The sequence below is a fragment of the Balearica regulorum genome, chromosome 5, assembly GCF_011004875.1.
Source record: "Balearica regulorum gibbericeps isolate bBalReg1 chromosome 5, bBalReg1.pri, whole genome shotgun sequence".
NCBI lineage: Eukaryota > Metazoa > Chordata > Aves > Gruiformes > Gruidae > Balearica > Balearica regulorum.
The window spans coordinates 6366437-6392256 of record NC_046188.1 but is presented as its reverse complement, the minus strand read 5'-3'; the positions used below and the strand labels follow the sequence as shown (position 1 = coordinate 6392256).

The 25820-nt window shown below is 51.7% G+C and overlaps 1 protein-coding gene across 1 annotated transcript in view; it reads right to left on the bottom strand.

The window, feature by feature from the left end:
* Positions 1-25446, bottom strand: part of DAAM1 (dishevelled associated activator of morphogenesis 1) — a 97820-nt gene extending 72374 nt beyond the window's left edge. The window contains 2 exon segments of the mRNA XM_075753322.1: positions 5724-5821; positions 25348-25446. The gene's annotated coding sequence lies outside the window, so the exon portion shown is untranslated.
* Positions 25447-25820: the final 374 nt, after the last annotated feature.

Genomic DNA, 25820 nt, shown 5'->3' with positions numbered 1-25820 from the left:
AATACCCCAGCAAAGACATACTCATTTGTGAGTCAAAACCCAAAGAGTTCACATTCCTGTATTTACAGCCATTTCTGGAGCTCTGTCTACAAGTCGCTGGGACAGGGTCATTCCCAGTGATGACTGTGAAGAGGTCCTTCATCTCACTGTGGCACAGGGACTCACGGACAGTTCACGCACACGTATTTCCAAGGGAAAAAAATATTCCAAAGCCTCAGAAGCTGCATTTCTGGAGCTGTGGATAACACACATGCGAAGAGCACGGTTTGCTTATGATAACCCAGGATGGCAACCCACTTGAGATGTAAAAATAATTTAATGAATAAGTATATTTAGATTTATAACCCCACAGCATCTTTATTTATAGGGATGCCAATCACTTTTACACAGATATAAAATTGGCTGGCAGAATGCCTTAGACTATATCCAGAAACCCATCTGTAAGAAATCTAAACCGTGATAGCTCTGCATACGTTTAGCCAAACAATAACGTTAATGCCAGCCATCTTGACTTTAAATGTACAGATGGGCCAGGGAGGGGCTCGCCAAGTCCTGCCACATGGCCAAAGATGGATGAATTTTGCTATCACTTACTATAAACTGGTTGGGGAAAGGACCAGATGAAATAAAACCAGTCACTGTCTGGGCTGTGTGGATGCTAATACCAACGCAAGGCTGGCTGGAGAGCAAGCCAGCATCCAGCGGGCTACAGGTGAACCTCCTTCAAAACCTTTCATCACTGAAATGGGGAGCTATGAGCAGAGAAAAACCACTCAACGGAGCTCTGCAGCACCTTTAAAAGGCAAGGGGATTAAGTTAGGGCTCTTGCATACAGGTTTTTAGATCCATTACTCAAGACACAAAGTTGGGACAGAGGAAGATGCAGGAGAAATTAACTGAAAATCATCGCTTGGCTCTCGATCTCAAAGCAGACGAGGATATCTAGCGAGACCTCTCCTCTCCCATCACTGCCCAGGATCTCACAGCTTTATTAAACCCGCAGATGTCAAGGGAAGAGGTTGCTGTTGATTTCCATGGGGCTGGCATTGCAGCATCCCAAACTACCTCGTGTTGTTGGGGTGGGTCTAGGGGCTTTCTGTTGCTGCCCTTCCAGCTCAAACAGGGACCACCTGGAGAACTGAAAAGTTGTGTCTAATTCACAAGAAATAAAGAAAAAACTGCTTTTCTTCCCATTGGGGCTTCTGGGTCTGGTTGTGGGTCCACATCAAATACAGACTATGGGTAAATGCATCTCATCCATAAAAGCTGCAGTATTTTGGCAAATGCCAAGGCAGAAAAGGTTACTCTGGAATATTACTTTGAATAGCTCTGGGAACAAAACCAGCATTAATTTTCAATGCTTATTCAGAAAACGATTTGAATAAACTGAGGGAGGCTTGCACACACTTACTGACAGCATTATTTGGTAGATTTTTGCCTCTGCTCCTTAGATAATTTATGAGAAAACAATTTCCAGCAAACACGACTGCCTTCCAGCTCGATGCATGGATTCAACTGACCCTGCCTTGGGGACGAGGTAACCTCTCAAGATCCCTTCCAGCTGAATTTTAATACCATTTTACATCACAAACTGTTTACACGTTGGCATTTGCTCTGATTCATCCCTGGAAATAAATATGTCTAAAAGAGTAATTGATGGAAAGAAAAAACAGAAACCCAACAGCATTTCCCTCTCTCAAGGACAAAGCAAAGGAAAACAACCAGACGCGGAGCTATGACATCCTTGATCCAAATGTTTTCCAAAACAGTTCCAAATGTTTTCCAAAGCTTCCAGCTGAAGCTTTCACAGCTAGGCTGCGACTTCACCAAAGCCTCGGGCTATGGTGGCAGCCCATGCCATTATTTGAGTGCGGCATCACGGCGCATTGCAGCACGCACCGAGGAGATGGCTGGCGATGACTTTTCCAACAAGGCACCTGCCAAAACGCACCCAAGACTCTTGTGCAGAAAACACAGTGTTTCAAAGAAAAACTGCCTCTGCTTTCTCAACGGGCCATCTTCCAACGTGACAGAGCTCAATTGCTACATGGGCTTTCAGGAAGGGAGAGTCAGTGAATGCGTGTGGCCAGATGTCCTCGCCTTCATGGTAGGCTTTTGAGTTTATTCCAAGCACCTAAGGAAATCACTCCTCTGCCTCTAATCCTTTGGAATTATGGAAAATAAAAATTAATAATAAAAATTAAAAAAATAATTAAAAAATCTTACAGAAAGTAAAGAGAGAAAAACACAGATTTGCTACACTTAAGCAAGAAATGCTGAAGTTCTGTTCAAACACCAAGAAACGTGGACATTTATGGTTATTGCACAGACAAAACTGAGACGGTTGTGGGAGATGCTGGTCTGAGCAGCTGATCCCAACAGTGGCAGCCAAAGGGTGAGCAGCGAGGTCTCAGCAGCGCTCAGCTGCCAGAACTGACCGCTCTGGGGACCAGGGGGCTGGCACACAGCAGGTCCCTGCCCCCAGACTTCTCACTCTGCTGCTGATGCGACAGCTTCCACCCACACCAGTGGTCTCATCAGAAACAGTAAAGCAGAATCTCAGAGGTCCTTCAAAGTCCGCAGCTGATCTCCACCTCTTTCAACTTGCTTCTGGACACAATCAAAACCCAAAGCAGGCTCTTTTCCCAAGGAGCCTTTCTATCAACTGTATGTGGGCTTTTGATTAGACCTTCTGTAGAGTTGAAAAGAAAGCCTTGCTTGAGGATGATAAAGTCTAGACACTACAATATATTTTCCAGCTGATCCAGCAAACCTAAAAAACCCTCCCTTGATCTCGGACTGCCATGATCAAAGCCATTATCCCATTCGGAGCCCTTCTGAAACTTCAGCTTCCAAATGTGCAAGTTATTTTTAAAATCTAAACCAGGCAAAGCCTCTTGTTTGGAGTTTTACGAGGAAAACTGGGTGTGCTCCTTCCAAACCTTCTCCCCTGCCACGTTTGGAAGTGGCTGATGGGCACGTGGTGGAGGGTGAGAGCAGGGAAGTGGCCCCAGTCCTGGGGGCACCTTAGTGGCACCCGATGGCCATAGTCTGCTTGCATGGGTGGACACAGCCTGTCCCCTGAGGTTGGCTATAGTGTGAGGGAATTTTCCCCATCCTTAACTGAGATGTTCTCAGTTTTTTGGAGAACAAACATCCTTTGCATCCCCATCCTTAGGATCCGTGCCTGCCTGTGGCACCCTCCATCACAAGGTTGCGTTGTTCTGGGGCTCAAGAAGAGGAAACAGCTTGAAATACCTTCATTTTCTATGGGCATTAAATAAAAATAAATGGTACAAGTTTCCTTTACCAGGTAACAGGATGCCCAAGCACACAAAGAACAGCCGGTTCTGCGCCAAGGAACAACCGGGGAAATAGATTCCGGAAAAAAAAAAATCATCTTCCGTTTCCTGGAGGATTATTCCAGGTGTCTCAAAGGAAAGATGAAATGCACAGCCCTGCAAAAGCATAGAAAAGCCAAAGGGGCATCAGCTTTGCCTTATGTGGGATGCTCAAAGAGAGGCAACGAAAGATCAGTCAGCCCATCCCAGACCAGGCAGCACCACGTGGTGAGCACCAAACCCTCTGGTGTGCAGCGGCTACCAAAAGAGAGGGGACCTGTGGTCAGTCCTGAGGGCCAAGGCTCGCAGCAGCCAGGCTGGGAGAAGTCAAAGGATGGGCGATCCAGAGTCAGGAAGAGCTTGGGGACAACTGGCAGGGCTTTTTGAAAGCACATGGCCACCAAGCTGCACCTCCCGTGTCCCAAGGTGAACTTCTAACAGGGGGACATTCTTCAAAGAGAGATGGGGACAGGAAGCGACTCCTGCCACAGAAAGAAGAGAGCAACACGGAGCATTCACATGCTCCAAAGCTATTTAAAAGCCAAATTTAGCTCCCTAGTGAATGCTTCATTTAACTGAGCAGCTTCTAAAGCACCAGGCAAACAAGCCACGTCGTCTCCTTTTCCTCCCAGCATTCGCCTCCACGGAGCTTCCCGTTTGTGCTTTCACCCTCCTTAACTCGCAGCAGCTCTGCTCCTCCTCCCCACCTCTCCCTCTTCCAAACTAAGTAGATCTGTGAAAAGCTGAGCAAAGCAGGCAGGCACGTGCCAGGAGGATGGGGATCATCCTTCCAGCACCCCTCGTTGAGGCTGGAGGGGCCGTACTGGGCAGGAGCAATAGCCATGCTGCACATCACACATCCCCAGAGCTTTAGGAGGTGTTGTCTCAACCTCCACCAGCTTTCCAGCTGGATAAGCATCAAGGAAAAATTCAGGTTGACAATCTTTCTCAAGAATATTTTCATCAAACCGGACTTTTCCCACCCAGACGCACACCAGAGCAGAAAGAGCAAAAGCCACCGGCAATCCAGCGCCGGCTGTGACAGCCGCCACAGCAGTCCCAGAGGGGACAGAGGATTTGCAGGCATCTCCCCAAAATGTTGCTCAGGAGCTGGGTGAGGTGTATGGGACACGGGAAACCTACTCAGCTTCAGGTCTGCCACGGCACAGAGCCCAATGCAGTAGTACATCTTTACTCTCCTCAACAAATGCAGAAAGGAGGTGGACTTCAATCTCAGCCTCCATACAAGTAAGTTTTTCTGGGTGTGCTGAAGCCACCAAAGCCCTGTAGATCCTGATGGTCCCACCTTGCCCTTGCCCTGGACCATTCTCTCTAACAAGCTTCTCCCAGGGAAGGGAGAAGCCCAGAGAGCAAAGTCCTGCTGCGTGTCCGTAATCCCTGACAAGGGCTAACACGAAGTTACTGACCTTGAAAATTTCTGGTCCCCATCACATAGGAGAGCAGAGGAGCTGATGGCAATGGTGGCTTCTGGATTTAAAAGGATCTAAACTCATCACGGAAGCAGCAAGCACGCCAAACCCTCGCCCCCAGAGTTTGCATGCCTGATGTGATAAATGAGGTGGTGAGGGCAGACGATGAGGCAGCGTCCTGGCACCCACCCCCTACCACCCCAGCTCGGAAAAAAAGGGAAACCAAGGGGAAAAAAGCAAATTGTCCAGCCTCTCACTGCCATCAGCACAGCAGCCACCCCCAGCTGCTCTCGGTGGTAAAAATTGAAGGGAAAATATCATGTGATTCATTCAGGCACTGAGCATGAACCAGGGGTGGGTTCAGCACCACATCTGTCTCATTTAGAGGCTTTCCAGCCATCTTGTCCTCTTCTGCAGTGCTTTTCTGTGTCTTTCTCATCTCCTGTGTTAAAGAGATGGGAAGTGTGTGTATCACCAGTCCCCCTTCCCAAACCAAACGTACAAATACAGGCTGAAAAACACACAATTTCCAATCCTGGCAAACTTATAGTTGCAACTGATTTCCAGGCAGAGCTATGATTTTTGTAAGGGATATCACCAGGTTAAGGAGTCAAAGGCATACTGCACCAGCAAAAGCAAAAGCCCTTTATTTCTGTAAAGCCTTTTTTTCTTCCCCTCCTGAAATGACAGGGAGTAACACAGCCCTTGCCAGTTTAGCGGGGTATACATGAAGGCTTGGCTGAAAGCAACCTCATTAAACTGGCTTGGTTGTTAAGTGCCAATCCAAACATGCAGTCCTCTGATCACCGCATGACGGGCTGGGAACCAAACGCAGTTCGCAATTAAACCCGTGACAATCAGGAAAAATCCTTACAAACCCCCCCAAGCAGAATTCACAAACACTATCCCCACCCTCCCTTCTTTTTTTTTTTTTTTTTATTTATTTACTTACATAAGTAGCATGACAGATAACTTGGAGGAAATCAGACGCTTAAGGATTAAGCGACACTTAGGCAGCACACTGGAAGATAAATACGCCCTTTGGAAACCCTGCAACAAAAAACAGAAGGTATAAACAGACAGTAACTAATTATTCTGATTAAATCTTGGAAGACCTGAAATACCCGACTGCAGCAGAACAAAGCCGGTGTGCGCCAGGGCTGCTCACAAAAATAAGTCACACCCTTTTTAAAAAGAATTCACCCAAATAAACCTAAGTGCTCCTGTGTTGTTTTTGTTTGCGTGCGTGTTTCTTAAGGTCTAGGCTGATAGGAAACCTCAGCCATACCCCGGAGGGATCCTGTCGCCTTCAGCTAAAATTAGACTTCAAGCAAAGCGGGCGAAGGCGGGTGTCTCCGACCTGCACTGGCATGGCAAGGCTCCCACCGCACGCTTGAGGAGCAGCGCATTGGGGTTTTTCCTCCCCTCCCATCGAAACCAAAAAAGAGAGGGGTTTTTTGGATTAAAAGAAATTAAGGAAAAGAAATAAATAAGGCGTGCTCTGAGGGAGAAGGGAGGGGACAGCAGGTCTTCCCGCTGCCGGGCTCGCAGGGACCCGAGCAGGGGCCTGGATGCAGGAAGGTGAAGATACAGCCGAGCCATGGGGACAGGACGGGATGCGATGGGATGCTCGACCCAGCAGTGAGAGGAACCAGTAAAGCCCACCAGCAGCTCACCCACCATCATGGATGCAGGGCAAGGCACCTGCTTTATCGTGATCCACGACACCAGCGCTGGGAGGCTCCGTTACAGCAGACGGAGCGCAGACCAAGACAAGGGGATGTGCTCAGCAGACATTTCCCTGCTCTCCTTGCCTTGGAGGAAAACCATCGTTTTCCTCCTCCCCTTCTCTCTGCCCTCCCCCACCACACTAAACGCCAGCAGAGCTCAGGGGAATATTTAATCTCAAACCTCAGTAATCAATCAGTTCACCCTCACGCATGAGAAAGAGTCAGAGCAGTAAGCACCAAATCCCGTTTATACCCAGCAATGCAACGTTTTAATTACGTAAATAAAATTTCCCTTTTAACATAAATCCTGAACAGATCCAGGCAGCCCCCAGGTGGTGGGTGGGGAAGGACATGGTGCCAGGGAAGAACATGGGGTTGGGGAGGGAGAAAAGGGAGGAGAAACCACCCTGGCAATTATTTAAAATGATGCTGCTCGTTTGCCATTGGCATGATGATGCTTTGACCTTGTGTTCGCCGTCCCAAAGGATGGGCAGCAGCGTGGTGAGCAGCAAGCCCAAATCCAGCCCTGCCACCAGAAGCTGCTTCATTTTTATCCCAACACGCCGGCAAGGCTGCAGGAAAACAGGGACAGAAAACGCCCAACGGACACACGGAAAGGCTTGGGACCACCTGCGATACAAGTAACAGCAACGGGGCCTCTCCACCGGTGCTGCGAGACTTACTCCAAAGCCTGTTCACATCAGAGGGAGCCTTTATAGCTGGATTTGAGCAAGTTTGGGATCGCTCCCTGCCCACGCTTGTTATTTCCAAGTGCAAGCGCAGCTGGACCGGCAGGACCATCACGCGGCTGCCGGTGCAACAGGTCGGCAGCTACGAGCAACATCCCTCCTTCGCCCAACCAGACCAGTCCCGAGTGGCATAGCTCACAAACAGCTATGTTAAAATATATGCTTTTTTTTTTCTAAATATAAACACATGCACAGACTTTTCTAATATCTAAGAACAAAAGAGGGGACACCCCGCTGAAACCCCGTGTGCAGCTCAGCTGTTCTCTGCAGCGATGAAGGAAATGAGAAGCAGAGCCCAGGCACACACCCGCTTGCCGTGGCGTGGTTTGGCTCTGGGAACGTTTCTGGATTCCCCAGCGTGAGCTCTGACCTCCAAGAGCTGGAAAACTGTGTCAGAGCCACTCTGGAAGAGAAGTGGAGGGGTCCCTGGGTGCTCAGCTGGGCAGGCAGAGCAGGACGGAGAGCCAGGCTCCAGCTGCTCACGGGGATGTCTGATCCCCATCCATGCCCCATCAGCTCAGAGGTCCCCAGAACACTCAGTGTGCCCCAAGAACAAGTCAGAAACCACCTCCCGCACACGACAACAGCCTTGCACCGTTCAGCACAAACAAAACACCCCAAACGCACGGCATGAAGCAAAAAGCAAGGACCCCTGCCAGGGGATGAACCCACCCATGACCACCACTCCAGCCCCAGCAGACCACGTTAAGGTGCAAGGGAAACAAACTGGGGATTGGGAATCTCGGGGTTATCTTTGACTTCTCTGCGTAGCAGGGATGGGTTTTTGAATCCTCTTTTTTCAGGCAGATCCTGTGGCGGGCTTCTTCAACACATGTGCATAGGTTTCAGAAGATGTGCACACCCTGGCTTGCAAAAGAACTTTTTGGAAGGGGAGGTGGCATGGTACAACAGGAATTTTTCAATTCCTCTAAACAGGAAACATCACACAGAGATCTGCAAGGGAAACCTACCTGTAACTGAGATTTCTGCACCATGGTTTCCTTCCAAAGGCCAACGGTCCCTCCCCTCCTTTATTTTTTGGCTTCAGTTTCCCCAAGACTTGTAACATCAGGAATTGCTTGGCACAAGGGACAAATTCCACAAGCTCCACATGCATACCTAGAGAAACTATTGCACTTACACCCTTACTAACTTTAGCCCACGTTAGGAGATGCACAATCAAGAGGGATGGGGCACCATCAGCTGCCCGCAGTGTTCCCAGAGGATCCAGCTGTATCCTCATCTTCCCCCAAAGAGCAGGACTCTGCAGTACGATTCAGGACAGAGATACTCGGTGCAGTATCCAGAGCAAATTAAACCTCCCAGGCACAGCAGCAAGCATGGATTTATAGATTCATGGAAAACGTCCTTATAAATTACTTCATTCAGATCAACAAGACAAGACAAAACAAGGGCTATCCTTGGCAGTGAGAGGCTGCAGCACTATCATTTCAGTCCCATACTCCAGAAGAAACCACTCTTTTGGAGCAGACACTTCTAATAGGGCTTCACGGGGCTGGCAGAGGATGATAGAGGCCAGGGTGGATCTGTGCCACACCTCACCTGGTCCCCACCTCTCTGCCTCACGGCAGGCAGACCTGATGGATCATTTTTGCAAGCAAGTAGGTAAAAATGTTGCTTGACATCTGCTTTGTAACCACAGAAGTTCCATCCACACTTGCTTGTTAGCCCGTGCAGGGCTGCAGCCACCAGGCAGGGTGGGATGCAAGGTCTGGATGCAGAGGCTGCTGCTGCCAATAGCATCCCACGCGCCACTCATCCGAATGGGCTGCCTGCCATGGGACAGGGAGATGGGAACCGGGTGAGATATGGCATAGGTCGACACTGCCCTCTTCTGCATCATCCTCCTCCTCAAACCCCATGAAGCCCCATTAGAAGTGTCTGCTCTAAAAGAGTGATTTCATCTGGAGTATGGGACTCTGAAGCATTGCAGCCTGTTAATCTCAGCCACTTCTCTCGACATGGAGGGCTGAATGCACTTTTGTCAAGCTCAGGCTCCCTCCTGGAGCTGCCAGAGGTCTGGACCCAGAATGTCCAGATGAGGCTGAGGTCATTTTCTGTGAGTGTTTGCACTTAAATGCAGCTTAAAAATAAATATATAGATGTACCTGTGCCTTGCTCGGATACCATGCATCCAACTTTGGCTTCCAGACGTGGGCTGTTTGCTAGACTGAAGAGCTGCTGGATGCCCACCACACCCCTGACAAAGTGATATAACACATTTTTTAGCTTCTTGATGAAAAGGCAAGAGGAGCGCTCACGTTCCCCCAGCACAAAGCATTTCCCCAGCTTTTACGCACATGCAGGACTTCCCTGCACTCTTATCAGTCAAACCAGCCCTGCCGACACCGAGGGCAGGGCCAGGTGCTGCCCTTCCACCCACGGGCTCAGCAGCAGCCCTGCTCCCAAATCGCCTTTGGTGGGAACGGTCGCAGCTGATCACGGCTCAAACCGCGTTCCACGGCTTCAAATCACCTCCTGGGATCACTTGCCAGCATCCCCATCTTCGGACCATCTCCTAGTTTTTAAAACTGGCACCAATTTGAGACCTACTTCAAAAAAACATCAGTGAAGATGCTGAGTCACGTTGGATGCCTCCAGGATGGTACCTACGGAGGTCTTCTAGGAACGCCTCTGCCTTACGCAAACTCCCCCGCTGGTAACATTAAAACTACAGTTATCTCTGCAGATTAATAAAGGGTACCCTATCTCTGGCAGCAATCTGAGGCAGGGACTCCCAGCAGCGATGAGTTCAAGTTATCAGGGCGCACAGGCACACACAGCTGTGTTTGCAGTCCCCATCGCTCACAGTCACCCACGCCCTGCCACGCTGCCTCGCCCATTCCCCAAAACACACCCCATCCCCGTGGCACTGATTAATATTTTGATAAACGAACGTGTCTCGTCACATCTATTCACTTAACCCGTCATCAAGGGGTTGTCATTCCCACGTGCACTGGCTTTGCAGAACAGAACGCTAACGGGTTTCGCATCCCCAGTGTGACACCATCCCTCGCCTCCTCCCAGTCCCAGGGCACGGCTCCCGGCTCCGCAGCATCCTTCTGGCTCAGAGATTGGGAACCACCACCCTGGAGGGACCACCTGCCCCTACCATGCTATTTCAAGGTGGTGGGGAGAAAACAGCTCCTTTACATGATAAGAATTAAAAAACAAAACAAAAAAACAAACAAACAAAAAAAAAACCTAACGGATTTGTATCACTGCAGCAGCCCGGGGCACCTGCAGTCATCCCCTTGCAGCAGATGGGCTGTGCGCGGTACCGGGGAGCATCCAACATGAGTGCAGGTCACCAAAACGAAGGGCACCGGTCGCTGCTCACAGCTCTCAGGGACATAATAAATAACATCAGAGAGCCCAGAGCCAGGAAGGCTGCAAGCCCTGTCAGCCCTTCCCAGCCCGGGCGAGAGGCAGAGCAAGCTGGCACGTGTGCTTCGTGCAGGTCCTTGTTCTCCTGGCTGCCGGGTCCAAGGGATTTCTCTCAGAAATCACCCCCATTGTGAATACCTCTGAGGGCAGCAGCATTCGGGGATTATTGCTCTCTGCTGCAGTCCTAAAACGAGCTCCGTGCTCTTGCTGTGGCACAGCTCGTACCCAGATGAGACGGGTGAGCCCATAAGCATCGCCGAGCACCACATGCTTCCCTTCAGCTGCTGCCCGCGCGCACCCAAAGCAATACAGAACAGGCACAATTATATCTTTAGAGTCAACGTAACGCGGGGATACGTGGCCAGCAGATACCTGCTGCTTTGCTCACTGGAAATCATTTAAAATAGCAAAGGGGAGAGGCAGAGTGTGGAGCTGGAGCCAACGCCAGCAAATGCTGCAGGGATGAAGGGGCAGAGGACATGCTGTGGCTTTCACCCTTGCCAAGGGACCTTCTTCCAACCCTACAAGTGCTGCTCTGCTCCTGAGACACCAGGAAAGCACAAACCTCCCTGCCCTTGGAAAGCAGATCTCTGCTTTTTCTCACCTAACAAACTCAGGCATTGCCACAGAAGCCAAGGAGTTGATCTTTCAAGGGTAAAGCTGATTCCCCCCACCTTTTATCTAAAATTTCCCTCCCCTCTCCATCTGTAAGCCAACTCAGGGAGAAAGCAGCTCAGCGGCTCATTCTTTTAGGTACCATGATGATACATAGATTTTTTTTTTTTTTTTTAATTAAAGGGAAACTCATTCACTTAAAAACTTCAGTCAGCTTAATTACCCCTTTCCAGGAGGACTTTTTTTTTTTTTTTTTTTGGTTTGTGTTTGTTTGGGTTTTTTAAATAACAGAAGCAATCAATCATCCCAGGGAGGGCAAACACCCATTTCCCCCGGAAGCCCCCACCTCCAGCGGTGGCTGCAGCCATCCGGGCTCCTCCCGGCACGCCGGGGCAGAGGAGCAGGAGAACGCGGTAGGCTGGCACGGCATGGCACACCACGCTGCCAACACGCCGGCAGCTAAGAGGGTTAAATCCAGCTGCTCAAGGATAAGCTGGTCACATACTGCAGATAAGCAAATGGTGAATAGCGGTTTGCCAGCCTACAGCGAATACCAGCACAAGTCACTTGCGTGACTGTCACCGGGTATTTAACTCAGAAGTTGCTGATATTGGAGACCCTGAAGCCACATTTCGTTAAAGCCCTCCTAATGAACTGCTTTCTTGGCTATCTGGAAGCCTGCAATAAAGAAGGCTGAAAAGATAAAGCAATTCTTGGCTTTGAGGCTGGCACCCCAGAGAAGATGCAGCGGTGCTTTTTTCCTGTTGTTGTGACTTTTTGGTCTTTTGAGGACTCTCATGGGGCCAAACACAGAAGAATCTGAGATACTGTCACACAAGACAAACCTCGGGAGATAAAGCAACCAGAGACCCACCCAGCAGCTCCGGCAGAGCACCAACACAGACAGACCGGGATGCAAACCATGCATCCCCCAACACGCACACAGCCACAACCTGCTGATCTTAATCCCAGGCACATGAATTCCCAGGTGGCACCTTTGGACTGATACATTAAATTTCCTCACTGGCATTTAATTTCATTTTCGCCTTCTAAGACTAAAACTTCTTTCAATTACTGCTCAAGCTGAACAACAGCTTTTTATTCCTTTGCATCCACTGCTGCCTCTGGGAATTCTGCAAAGATGGAGAGGGCCCTTTTCTCTGTCCCGAGGCCACCAGCCATGCCCAGGTAGCTGCAGCATGGCCACTAAACTTTAAAACCTATCAGACGATGGAAAGCTCATGGCTATGTTGCAAGATCTCATGCTCCCAAAATCTGCATTGCCTGAAAACCCAGAGCTAGAGGCTTCCTATCGAGCATCCACGTGGCTTCCTATCGAGCATCCTGCACCTTGGCTGTGGTCCAGATACAGGTTAGCAGGAGAGCGCAACCTGGGTCTTGGCCATGGGATGCCCCATCCTGCTCTCCTCCCGGCTCCCTTTCGAGGCAGTCAGCTGCGCCCCACGTTAACGCATTTTGCATAATCAAAATGGGAGTTAGCCTCCGTAACCACAACTCAAAGGGTGTATTTAACTCAACTAGAAGACAAAGGAGATCGGGTCCACCGCAGATTAAATTAGCTGAGCCTGCTTACGCCAGGAGCCCCGGTCTGCCATTGACCACACCTCCCACGGATTTATTCCTCCTAGCTCCAGAATTTGGTGGTTCCCTGAGGAGGAACAGACCTGCTCCATCAAAAGCTCTGAAAAGGAACATACACAGCAAAGAGGTGGCAGAGCGGGTCCAACAGGTTCCCAAAGCCTTGGGCAGGACATGGTCTCGAAAGAGTTTGTATTGCCCATCCAGCCCCCGGAGCCACGGCATGGGATGAGGTACGGTAACCTGCATGGTGCCGCACCTCCTTCAGCCCAAAGGGAGAAAGAGGAGGATGAAGGACCATTGGGGACGCCCTCAAACCACCCCAGAGGCCAGCTCCAGTGTGTCCCCTGCACCCCAGCACAGTATGGGAAGAGGGTGAGGATGTTTCCCTTCTGGTCTTCAGGACCTTTGCTTCAGATCTGCCTCCCTGGAAAACACTCATTTTTCCTGCCTAATTTCCTCCGATAAGATTTCATTCCCTGTCTCCTTCGCTGTGGTCTCACACAACTCAAAGATGTGGCCAAAGACATGGTTATTTTTACATTTTCCTCCCAGGAGACAGTATCTCCACAGGGCATGGCTGCCACGCCACATCAGATCACTGCACCGCACTGGCTCAGCCCCATGACAGCAGGATGAAGTCTGCGGGAGACCCTGACGCCAGCTATTTTTCCATCTCACTGGTGTTAAAATTCCTCAGCTTGTCAGTCAAGGGCATCCCAAAACGCAAACCAGCCCCAGCCCTAAAGGTAGCAAGGTGCCGTCCCACCCCCTCTCTCCATAGCCCCCCACCCAAGCACCAAAACCATCTTCCAGTCATCCCAGCTTTGGATTTTCCTGAAGTTTTTCTAGTTGTCATGACAGCCTCCGAGGCACTCGCCTCACCTGGATCGAGGCCTTTGTGGATCCAGGACTTCCAAGTTGACTCAAATTTCCCCCCCACAGGGAGGGACTGGGCTCGGCCATGCCAAGATGTCGAGGTCAACAAGATGACCATCCTCCTTGACATGGCATGCGGGCTTCAGCACAACATAGGATTTCTTTAACCTGCATCTCTTATTGGGTACTTTCATACTCAGAGAAGGAAAAAAGCAGCACTTTGACAAGTAATCTAAGAGCTTTTGGACTTTAAAGAATGGTGCGATGGAGAGCAAAGCATGGGGATGCTGGTTTGTACACCCATGGGAGACAAGCAAGTGGTGCAGGAGGATGGTCTCCCGCACGCTACGGTGCAGCTACACCCTTGCATGAGCACAACATCGTGATCCTACTGCCAACCTCCCTACGGCCTACGTGCCAACATTCCTGGCACGGAGTTGGGGTGGCAGCGGTGGGTGGCAGCCAGGAGGGCTGGGATGGAGCAAACAGGATTCTTTCAAACAGACGGAGCACAGTTCATCCGGAGTTTTCTCTCCCTCCTTCCCTTGAGATCACTCTCCCCACCATTTGGGCATGGCACAGAAGCCCAGTGTTTAGAGAAGAAGATATTAGGCTGTGCGTTGCTCGTCTATGATTACTTTACAAATAAAGGTGACCATAAAGAATGTTTACACCCTAAAAAAAAAAAAATCCCAGCGCCCTTCCCCCATCTACGTCTCCCACAGCAGAGCATAAATCCAGCTGCTCTGCAATCTTATCTTGGTGCAGAAGCAGTCTGGGACAGAGATATAAGGGTTCCCCGAAGGCACAGTTTATTAAAGGCATCTTTATTTAGTCGGTTCTCTTCAAAAACGTCGCACTGAAGTGCTGCTCCCGTACCGGTTTTCATCACAGAAAACACCACCCAGGAAGGGTCCCCCAGCCTGGCTATGCAGTGTGCCCTCCCGGAAAGCCGCAGGGTTTTCCCAGGCTAAAAAGCAACCCAAGACCAGGAGGATACACCCAGGCCAAGGCACTTTGGGGGACCCACAGCCGAGAGTCACGAAGAGCTCCCAAACGTGCCCTGGTATCGCCAGGGATGTTACAGGGATGGGGACCGGCACGTTAACCAAGTCCATGGGACTTTCCCCATTTACCCAGCAGCTCTGCTTCCAACCCCACGCCCACTATTGCAGGGGACTGCACGCTAGCAGACAAATACACCTAATCCCAGGTTTCAAGAACCGGAGCTACAAAACAACTGCACAAAGAGGCAGCGGTTCGCATGCATCCCAGGGAACCTCCCCCCAACCAACGCCTCTCTTTCTTATCCAACACATGATCTTTACACGTTCAGCTATTTTCATCCTACCCCGCTATTAATGGATGCAGAAGGCAGTTGAGTAAGGCGTTCGACAAAAATCTCATTTAGAGATCAAGACAAGCTTAATTGGTTTCTAGCCAGACCTGCACAAAGATGGGTTACTCCACAAATACAGTTGCTAATCTGCCCATTATACTCCCTAAGCTCCCACCGACAAAGAAAAAGAAAATAAAGATGCACAAAGGAATGCAGTATTTTGAGCATGTTCCTTCCAGCGAGTAACACATCAGAAGCGATGAATTCTGCAAGAACAAGGGCTTTGCTTTTCTTCGAAGGAAAAGGATAACCAAGTGGTAAACAAAATAAGAACAAAAAGACCTAACATAGATCAGATCTGCATTTTCGACAGGCAATCTCCATACATTTTGGGTTCTCAAAGAGCATTTCCAGCAACTATCATTTCTGCGGGCAGGCAGAAGCAGAGAAAAAGCTTATGCGGCTGAGGAGACATCATGTCACAAGGGACGGAGCAGAAAGGATGCAGAACCTTGTGATTAAGGAGCACAGGACTGAAACCCTGGAGAGCTGAATTCACTTCCTAACTTAGCTGTAAAAAAAAATTATAAATCGCGAGTTTCCTGTGTGATCACATCCTAGATGATTTATTCAAAAACCTGGTGTTGAAAAGTGAGGGAGGGGGAGGAAGCAAGAGGAGGAAGGGGAAGGCTGGGTCCTGTGGGCTTTTTATAAGCTTAGGATCAGACCAGCACTGCCAAGATGTTAACATCCATCTGTGTTGGGCACTGCATGACCTGGAGTTGGGAACGCACCGAGCATCCCACAACCGCAGGTAAGAGACCACCCGGCTCCTCTGCCCAGAAGCGTGTCCCAGGCTCACCGACACCACATCCCCAACGACAGCATCCTGCAAGCTTTCATAACACAGAGCTCCAAACAGAAACAAAACCACATGCAAAATGGAAAGGTTAGTGATAATTTCCCTTCTTGGAGCTACGCAAGAATTTAGAAACAACAATATAAAACTGTCCTCCAGACGCAGCATATTATAAATTAGACAGCAACGCAATTACAGCGCTGCAGCAGCAGCGTAGGTAGAGAGGCGATGAAAGGGCTGGTTGGTTACAACCTCCTGCCCTTGTGCAACAGCCCGGGACTCCCAGCTCCGGTGTAGGAGGTCTGTTTATTTTCCCAAATCCGAGCCAATTCTGCTTGGCGGGAAGCGTCGCACCCAAGGGAGAGCAGAGCTGCGGATCCTCCGGTGGGACCGAGCCAAAAGCAAGGCCAGTACCAGAAAGGATGGCGATTGTGTGTTTTGGACTGTTACAGCAAAATCCCTCAAGCTCCAGAGCATCTTTGCAAGAGCCTTTTGCAGCAGGTGGGTTCGCTACAGGGCAGAGCGCCAGAGAGGTGTTTTTCCAAGACCTTCCTCAACCACAACGGGTGCTCCGCAAATCCAAGGCTAGGCACGAGCAAAGGGCAAGGGCTTGGACAAGGGCTGCCAGGCATAGAGATATGGGGCTGGTGCTGTCCCAAAAAGGTGCCGTGGGAACCTCAGAGTGAACAGATTCAAACTTTTACTTTCAGCAGTGAGAAGCTGTAATTAGCCACATGAAGCACAGCCTAGGGGCTGGGTACGGACATCCCTGTGACGTTATCTGACAAGGCAACTGTTGAATATGTTTTGTTTGGCTTTCTTCCCCCTCTGGAAAAATGAGCATCCACTTTTCACAGGTCTTACTCCCCACCCCCTGTGTTGCCCAGAGTCAATTTCCCAGAGCAAGAACACACATCTTAGGGTGCACTGTAGCAGCCCATTGCTGTAGCCGGAGCTCAACCCTGGGCATCCCCAGGGATGGGTCCCTCCTTAATTGCTCCAACACCCCACAGCATACCAGGGATGCCAGACCCCAAAGACACAGTCTCACCTCTGATTCCCACCAGAATCTATGAAATGTCTATGAAATCTATGAAAATGAAAGACGTAGTCCAAAACACGAGGCAAAGGGAAAAAAATGTGGACATGAGGCAACCAAGCTACAGCTGTGAGACATCATCATCACCACTGTCTCACATGTCTCTCATCTAGTTCAGCCTCATCCCCAGTGCAAAGCCAACAGAGCTTCCTCTGATGCAACTACAAGCGATCCTTTGGAAATCCATCTGCTGAGTGTTTTGAGGTTAAAGTCTCTCTTTACTCTCTTTTTCTCACACTGAAAGTTACAGGATGGCTTGAAAAGCCAGGGAGATCATGTATTTTATGGATGTAAGGAAAGTCCTGGCATGCCAACTGAGGGAACGGCACAATTTCATGACTACGTAACCCAAATCACTGCCCATCACACATCACTGCAGTTCGAACTCAGCTATGATCATCACTGCATCACTTAAGAAATGGCAAATCTGTTGAACTCTGTGAGTGGAAGAGCAGCATTTAATACAAAAGTAAATGTGAGAAAACTATGAGCATAAAGACTCACATCCAGCTCCATACCCAAAAGCAAAAAGACTGTAGGGATTACAATATTTAGCACGCTCCAAAAATTTTCCTCGACATCTTTTTGCTCCGTGTGATGGGTAGAGATTTCTCATGGCTCCAGAGCCACCAGCAATTTTGCATGCAATTTGCCAGGTGGCACTCTCCACAGAAGATAAAAGGAGCTGGAGTTTATAAATGGATCTGAGTTGTCCCCAGAAAACCTCCAGCCTCTTTGCAGGATGCCTCCAAAACGATGGGGTGAGGAGGCGACATGTGGGCTGAGGTCTCAAAACCAGCCTCTTGTACCCGCAGAGCTTTGGTAAGCAAATGGCTTACGTAAAATATCTGTCAGGATACCCGTTTGAAGCACCGGCTCTTGTAAACAAGGTTGCTCCGGAGGCACCGGGGATTAGCACAGTTCAAACAGTCCTTGGCGTGACTTACCGGAGCGCCCAGGAACAGATTTGCAAGTTCAGCTTTTCTACTGCCTGACGCTCGCCCGGCACCGCCGAGCAACACCCAGGTTCCTGACAGCCTTAACCCTGCCGACTCCTGCACATGGAGGCTGAAAAACAGGGATGGGAGAAGCCCCATGCTTGACCACAGGACCTGACGGCAGAATAAAACCCAAGGCAGCATCGCCACGGGGCCGCTCTTCTCCCTTGCAGCTGGAGGAGCTCCAACACCAGGGTTGTCCATGAGCAAGCTGGGCGAGTGTCCCTCAGCAGAGGCACGGCAGCCAAAAGTTATGCATGGGATATGCAAGGAAAACAGTGCCAAGCAAAACAGGGCAGCTGAAAATCACCATGCATCCGAAAGACTTAACCTGATATTAAGGCAGAGAGCAGCCTCTCTTCCCTGCACGGGGCACAGAGCCGCAGCCAAGACACTCCTAGCGCCTTGGGGGCGGTGGGGAGAAAGACCTCAGCAAATGAGCATCCTTTGCATGTGATTTCTGTGAAAGTTGGGCGCAGCAAGGGTATCCACCTTCCCAGCCGCATCTCCCCCATCCTCAGCTCTGGGAGAAAGTGCCGTGGTTTCCAGGAGCGGCAGCATGAAGGAATGGGAGTGCAAAGGGTGCCTGGCAGCCACAGGAGAGAAAGCTTTACACAAACAGATTTACAGTCACTGATAGCCACACAAGCATCCTTGAAGGAAACAGCTGCACCAGACCTCAGCTACCGCAGACTCTCCAGAATGGCACGCGAGAGTTCACAGCTCCTCTAAGCACTGTTCATTTATAAGATGCTGAGGCCAAGCAAGGAACAGCCACCCAGAAAAAAAAAAAACCAAAATAAAAAAAAAATTTCATGACTAGGTGAAAGTCAGATGGACGCGTGGCTCCAGAAAGCCGCCTTGGAAAGGTCTACACAAAAGAAACAGTCAGGAACAGCAGCGGGGCAGACCTACCGCAGCCTAAGCTAAATGTCACGCAACACATCTGAGCCAGAAAACATCCCGGCTGCGCTGCCTCCACGGCCGTGCCACAGCAAGCAATTCATCTTGCTTGTTTAGGGTCAGGGAAATGGTCTCTGGACTGTTCCTCCACCTCTCTCCCTGCTGGAGCTGGGAGCAAGATCTGCTGCTAGCAGAGGTTTCCTACAACAGGCACTGAGCTGCTAGGACATCACCTGAGCAGCATAAAACGCCGTGGGTCTTTCCACCACCCTGACCCACTGCGCTCTCTCTCTTACACCCCAGAACTGAGCAACTGCACGTCCTACCCCAGAACGATGCACCTCTGCATCCCTCATTCTCACACTCCAGTTTTCTGTGATTTTTAGGACAAGTACCATCCTCTCCTCCTGGCCCAAGCAGTGCAAAGCTGCATCCCGGGTGCAGAGCACAGTCCCAGCTCCCCTGCCCTGCAGCCTGGGGGTACGGACCGTTTTGTTCCCGTCCAAAACCGGTGCGTGCACTTTCCTGCTTGTTGATAGTCTACCCTCAAATGCTCAACCCTGAAATCTCTGAAGATCCCTCGCTTGCTAGTAGGATCTCCATCAAGAAGGCAAGCTGATCCTCACCCCTGCGAAGCATCTACGGAACCAACGTCCTGCCAAGCCTTCCCCAAAAGCTGCCAAGTTCCGTAGCTGAGTTTGGCATATTGGTACAGAGCCCAGGCGCTGGTGTTTCATGCAGACCCCCAAGTCACCCTCTGAATGGCACAATTTCGAATCGCCTTCCTCCTGCCATAGTGCCCTGGGGCAGGATCTGCCAGCAGCCCAGCCCATCGTCACAGGGAGACATGCATGAAAGCCCCAAGGGAAAGACGAGCAACAGGGAGCAATGAACACCTGGAGATCCCACTGCGTTTTCCTCTGCTCTCCTGAGGATGGGCGCAGGTCAGATGAATTAATTGGGTCCTTTCCCTCTATTTATCTCACCCATGTCTGGCTGCTGCCAGGTTGCTTTGAGCTTTGGCGCGGCAGCTTTCCACCCAGGGCTTGTGCAAGAAGGGCTGAGGAGCCTCAGTGCAAAACTCCTGGCAACAGCCCAAATCCAGAGGTTGGGAATGGGGTCACTGGTTTCTGCTTCTGAAAACCGTCCCTTCAGGAGGGATTGGTAAAAGCAGCAACAGTCGCCTTCACCACCAAAGCCAGAGCTGGACACTTCAGCTGCTTCTCCACCACACCCTCCACATGTCATTTACCCTCTTGTAAAAACACTTGTGTGTTGATGGAGCAGCCCAGAGAGGGACAGCCCTAACTCCCAAGCGGTGAAGCTACGTGCACAGGGTAAACGTGATTCAGGTACGCAGCACGTAGCTGAAAGCACATCGCTATGCAATGCTCAAACGGAGGAATGCAGAAGGCAAAACATGAAGCCACTTGTCTGGCAAGGCGAATAACTCTTCAATCATCCACCAGGCCCTGCAAGTGCAGGGAAGCCTGGTGCTCTCGGTTGAGGGAGACGAGAATGCCTCCAACCAGCAACGTACCACCTCGTACTAACCATGCTGCACACACGCTGCTGTATTTCCTCAGTGCCGAGTCCAGAAGAGTTCAGCAAGAGCTCCAAAATAACGTAAAAGAAAAATCCAAACAGCAGCGAAGCAACTGGCACGTCCTCTGGGGAGAGATGAGGCATGAAGAACAACCCTGCTCTGGTGGTTTGACATGTTAGCACCAGTCAGCATTGCCTTGATGACCCGCTGACGCATGCCATGGTGGGTGCGAACACGCCTGTCCACCAACACCGCCCCTCCAGTGGGTCAAGGCAATGTTTTGAACACAAAGACTCTCAAGGCACCTCAGTCCATGAGGAATAATACACTGAGTAATTTACTGAGTCATGATAATACTGACTCATCAACGACCGTCACTAGGTTGGGCCACCCTATCTGATGTAGGCTGAGGCCAGGAGCGACCTCGTCTCCCAGGTGCTCCAAGCAGCACAAACCTCTTCCATTTAGCAGATTCACAATGAAATCCCCCAAAGGGTTTGGGGTGAGCGCAGGAGGGAGCACAAACAAGACGGGGTGATCGGAGATTCACGCAGAGAGGTTGCTCCAGACCTGGGCACAGTGTGGGACAGGACACCCTTGGGAATGACCCCACCCAACTTCACCACGAGAAAAACATGGGCCAGATGTTCAGACAACTTCACGCATTAATTTGTTCAATTTGCTATAATTCAGGTGGCTTGTGCTCAGGCCACACTAATCATGAAACAAAGCGCTGTCAGCTCAGATCATGAAACTCTGCTGTCAACTAACCACATCTTTATGGTGTGCCAGGTCGCTTCTCTCATCTCCACCTCCTTTGGTTTTCTTCTCAGCGGCCACAAAGATTTGAAAGCTTTATGACTCATCTCAGTGAGCTGAGATTTTCTACGCTACCCCAGAACTCCTGGTTCTTCAGCGTATTCCAAAACATTACGACACGCCATGAGGACAGGAGATACCAAGTACAAATGATCTCCTGAGAGGGCAGGAGGCTAAGAAGGCACCAGCACAGTTTTTCTCCAACCCAGCTCAGGTTGGAGAAGCGGCGGGAGGAAAGAATCAAAAGCAAACAGCAAATCACAACCAGTGTCTTGCAAGGGACTGAGGACCCTCTTTTTTTTTTTTTTTTTTTTACATTAATTAGAGAGTTGGAAATTTGTCATTAAGGGTGAGGGAGTTAATGTAACATGCAGAAAAGCTTCTGCTGGCACATCTAACTACTTTCCAACCCTTTACTAGCTGTTTCTGTCATCCCCCGGTGTGGTAAGCACATAGAGTAAGTAAATCTATATTGCTTAGCATCTAGATTAACCAACACAGAAGTCAGGATCAGACTTTTAGTATTTCTTCCCCAATTTACAGCCCTTTGTTCAGGTCCCCCTTTTTTCAGCACAGCGCTGTCATGGTGCAGGAGTCAAAAGTACATTTATGATTCTTTTAAAAAGGGGGGCAAAAATCAATATGGAAATGATTTGAATTTTACAGCATTCGGCTGCCATGACTTGCAAATAAACAGCTGTCCCAGCAGGTCCATGCAAGCCTAACAGCACAGCAGTAAAACGTGAGATTTTTCTTCCCCTTTTAAGAGAGTTTTACTTAAATAAAAAAGTGTATTTTTAAAAAAATCACAGTCTGAAGAACCGTAGTTAGGTCACACTCAATTTCAGCAGAACAAGTGCATCCTGCTTCACATGGCCTCACCAGTCACTCCACAGCAGTGGCAGCTTTCCGAAGCCAAGTTAAGATATTTAATTACCAGCATCAAGTCAGAAACCAAAGCGTCCAACAAAATCCTCATTTGTGAGCGAAGCCTGCAGAAATCTCGTTGAGCAGGCTTTGGCAATCTCCAAAGCTGACAGCTGGATGCCCTGGCTTATCGACTGCTAGAGCACGCACACAGAAAAAAAAAAAAAAAAAAGCTCTGAATACTTGCAGTGCCGAGCAAGCCTTCAAGGCAGCCCTGCCGGCCTCTTAAAAAGGCTCATATAAATAGGCAAGCTTCATTTATTAATACTTCAGAGATAAAAGTGTCTGTGTAGGAGCGGCTCAGTGCGTATCTGTGGAGCAGGAGGATGGGCGGAAGACACCCGCTCTGGGTGGTGCATCTATCAGCATCCCCAAACAGTTTTTAACCAGTTCAGGTTATAAACGCAGCAGGTAAATTTACCACCTGTGCACGTGGTGGGCTGCCATAAGCACGTCAGTCAAAGACCTTCAAGCAGCAAGCCAGTGCTGATGGTCGACGCACGCAAGCTGTGAAGCAGGAGTATAGAGCAAGAGGGGACCTGCTCCTGGCCGGCGAGTAAACAGTATTTGCAAGTAGCCCGGCTGCCCAACAGCTCTGTGCCTCCCCTGTGCTGGGTTCCTCAGCTGTGGCAATGACAGCCCAGGAGAAGAGGGGGAAGAAACCATAACAAAGCACAGAAGCAAAGGGAGATAAACATGACCCAGTTAGACTGGCTGTCCCCAGCTCCTGCCCATCCTCTGCGGGAGGGCTCATCTGCGACCAGAGGAGCCGGCCCGCCACGGCCATCCCTTTCCTGCTCCCTCCCTCGTCCCTGCTGCAAACAAAAGGTCAGATAAGGAGCCAGCTCAGGTCAAGACCGGTTTGACTCCGTTTCGAGCCCAGGGGAGCAGATTCGGCACTGATTTTATAGCTCACCCATCCTGTTTGCCTCCTCGGGGCGGAGGCCAGGATGCAGAGCGGGGTGCACGCCTGGCTGGCTGGACCCAAAAAACCCCGGGGCCGTGGCAGGGGCACCACTGGCAGAGCCACATGCCAGCTGAGAGCTGGCCGGAGCCAGGAAACGTCAGTGCTTCCTGCTGTCCTGGAGTCACACGTTGTCAGGCTGTCGGAGATCGCGGACTTTGGCTTTTGCTTCCTGCGGCCGACGGAGTAGGGGCAGGTCCCAGCATACGGCCATAGGGAGAGCAAGGTAAGTCACTCATTAATCAAGGAACAACAAGGTGGATGCCAAACCCACAGGGCTTGGGGGGGGCAATGCACACAGAAATGAACCCCCGTGCCCATGGAAAAAGGTCCACTGCTGCAGGACCCATTTACTCCTAGTGGGATCAAAAGAGGGGCAGGCAGGGAACACCGATGGCTTTGGCATACATTGCTTTCAGCAAGGGAGGATAACGAGGTTGCATCGTGGTTCATCACGGTGGCCTTAATACACACCACCACTGGATTTTGTATGCAATAATCAGAATCAACCTCTAGAGAGGGGAGAAAAAATAAAAGAAAAAGCCTTGTTTCTCATCCCTCTCGGTGCAGCCAGGAGAAGCTGCCTGGCTGTACAATGCCGAATGTCTGCAATGCTCCGGCCTGGCCACAACCACCGGAGCAGCCCATGCCCATGGGCTCCCCTCACCCCAGCACCTGGCAAAGGCGGCTTGGCTGCACCCTGCGATCTCCCACCCGCCTCCAATTTCCGCGGGGAGCTCCTTGCCCCTGGTTCGGCAGCACGCAGCCCTCTCAGTTCAAGTGGCTTTCATCAGGAGGAGAATTATCATCTGGTTTTGCCTTAAATTAACCTTGATCACTTAAAGATGCAGAAAGCCTGTTTCACACAGGCACCGACGCACGAACCAGCACAGCCGTCCGCAAGCGGTGCAGACCCCAAGGATGAAAACACACTATTAATACTGATGACTTTGTGCCAAGCGAGTCAAGATCAGGCAGGATCCGACCGCAGCCATCACACGCCAATGGCAGCGGGTGCCAAGCCAAGGCTTGCATGCAGCGAGGGCACCATCCTTCCTCCATGCAGGCCCCCTGACCTGAATCTCCCCAAATTTCCAGCCCGATACAGCCAGTGACAGATCAAACCTCCCTGTCTGGCAGCTCTCTGGCTGATGCCCGAGCCACAAACCTGCTCGTCCTCCACCGCTGACGCAGCCGTAGCCTGACACCGAGCCACGCCGAAATTCTACTCCCACCCCAGCTCCCACATCAGAGCATCGGGCTGGACCAGAGCACGCCCGCAGCAAGGTGTTTTACACCAGTGCTGGTGGCTCGGCACATACAGAGGATTAGGCAGCCCCAAACTGCTGTGCCTGGTGGGGAGGCATGGGCGGGGGGGGCAGAGACACACGCACCCACCCCCCCAAAACCGCTCTGCTCAGCTGGGGAAGCCCATCGCAGGGGCTCCGTGGGTACGCAGGGGGGTCACATCCCACCCCCTGCAGGGCCCAAGCCCGGTTTGGGAGCTGCCGCAGGGGTGGGAGCCGCCGTGCCAGCAGGAGCCGGGGACGAAGCAGCCCTCGGAGGCGTTGCCATGGAGAAGGCAGCGCAGCAGCATCCCGCATCCCACGCCCGCGGGTGGGCGCCCCCTGCCCGGCGTCCACAGGGGCGGGCACCGCCCGGGCACAGCGGCGGGGCCCCGCTTCCCTCCCCACGCCCCCCCTCCCTCACCCCCACCCCGCACAGGCCACACCGGGGCCGGAGGGCACGCCGGGCTCCGCGGGATCGTGGGCCCGGGACGCCGGGGGGGATGTGTAAGGGGACACGCTGCTGGGCCGCGCCGCTCCCCGCCCGAGGGGACCACCCCACGCAGCGCCCCGGGGTGGGGTGGGGCGTGGGCTCGGCTCCCGGTCTCCCCACTTCCCCCGCGGCGGGGGGAAAGCCAGCCGCCGAGCGCAGAGAAGCCCCGGCCTCCCGCCCCGCTGCCGGCGCACCCGACCCCCCCGGCACGGCCAGCGCCCCCGGTGCACGGCAGAAAGGCAATCCGCCTCCCCCCCCCCCCAAAAAAAAATAACCAAACCCCACCACCCAGCCGAAAGGAAAGGGGAAGGAAAAGGAGGAGAGGCAAGCGGCGAGGCCGCTGCCCGGGCGCGGTGGACTCACCCCGCGGCTCGGACCGCCGTACCTGCCGGCGCTGCCCTGCGCGGCGCGGAGCCCGCCCGGCCCCTGCCCACAATGGGCCGCGGCCGCCCCGCCCCGCCCCGGCCGCACGGCCCGGCCCGGCCCCGCGCGCTGACGTCACTCCCCCGTCACGCCCCGCCCCCTCCCGCCGCCGCCGGGAGTTGTAGTGAAGAACCGGCGGCGCCATTGGGACAGCGGTGCCGCTGTCCGGAACGGGGGGTGCCGCATCGGAGGACGGTCCTGCGCGGAGCAGGAGGCACGGTGCGGGTTTCCCGGCGTGTCTTGTGCCGCAGAGGAACGGCAGGTCCCCTCCTGGAGGAGGGATGGGAGCAGGGCGGGAGGGGGGGGGGGGATCCAGCTCCCACCCAGCGAGCAGCGAAGATAAAGTTTCCTCCGACTGGCGACATGGGTGATCGCCGACGCGCAGGATCAGCGTCCCAGCGGCCTGACGAAGT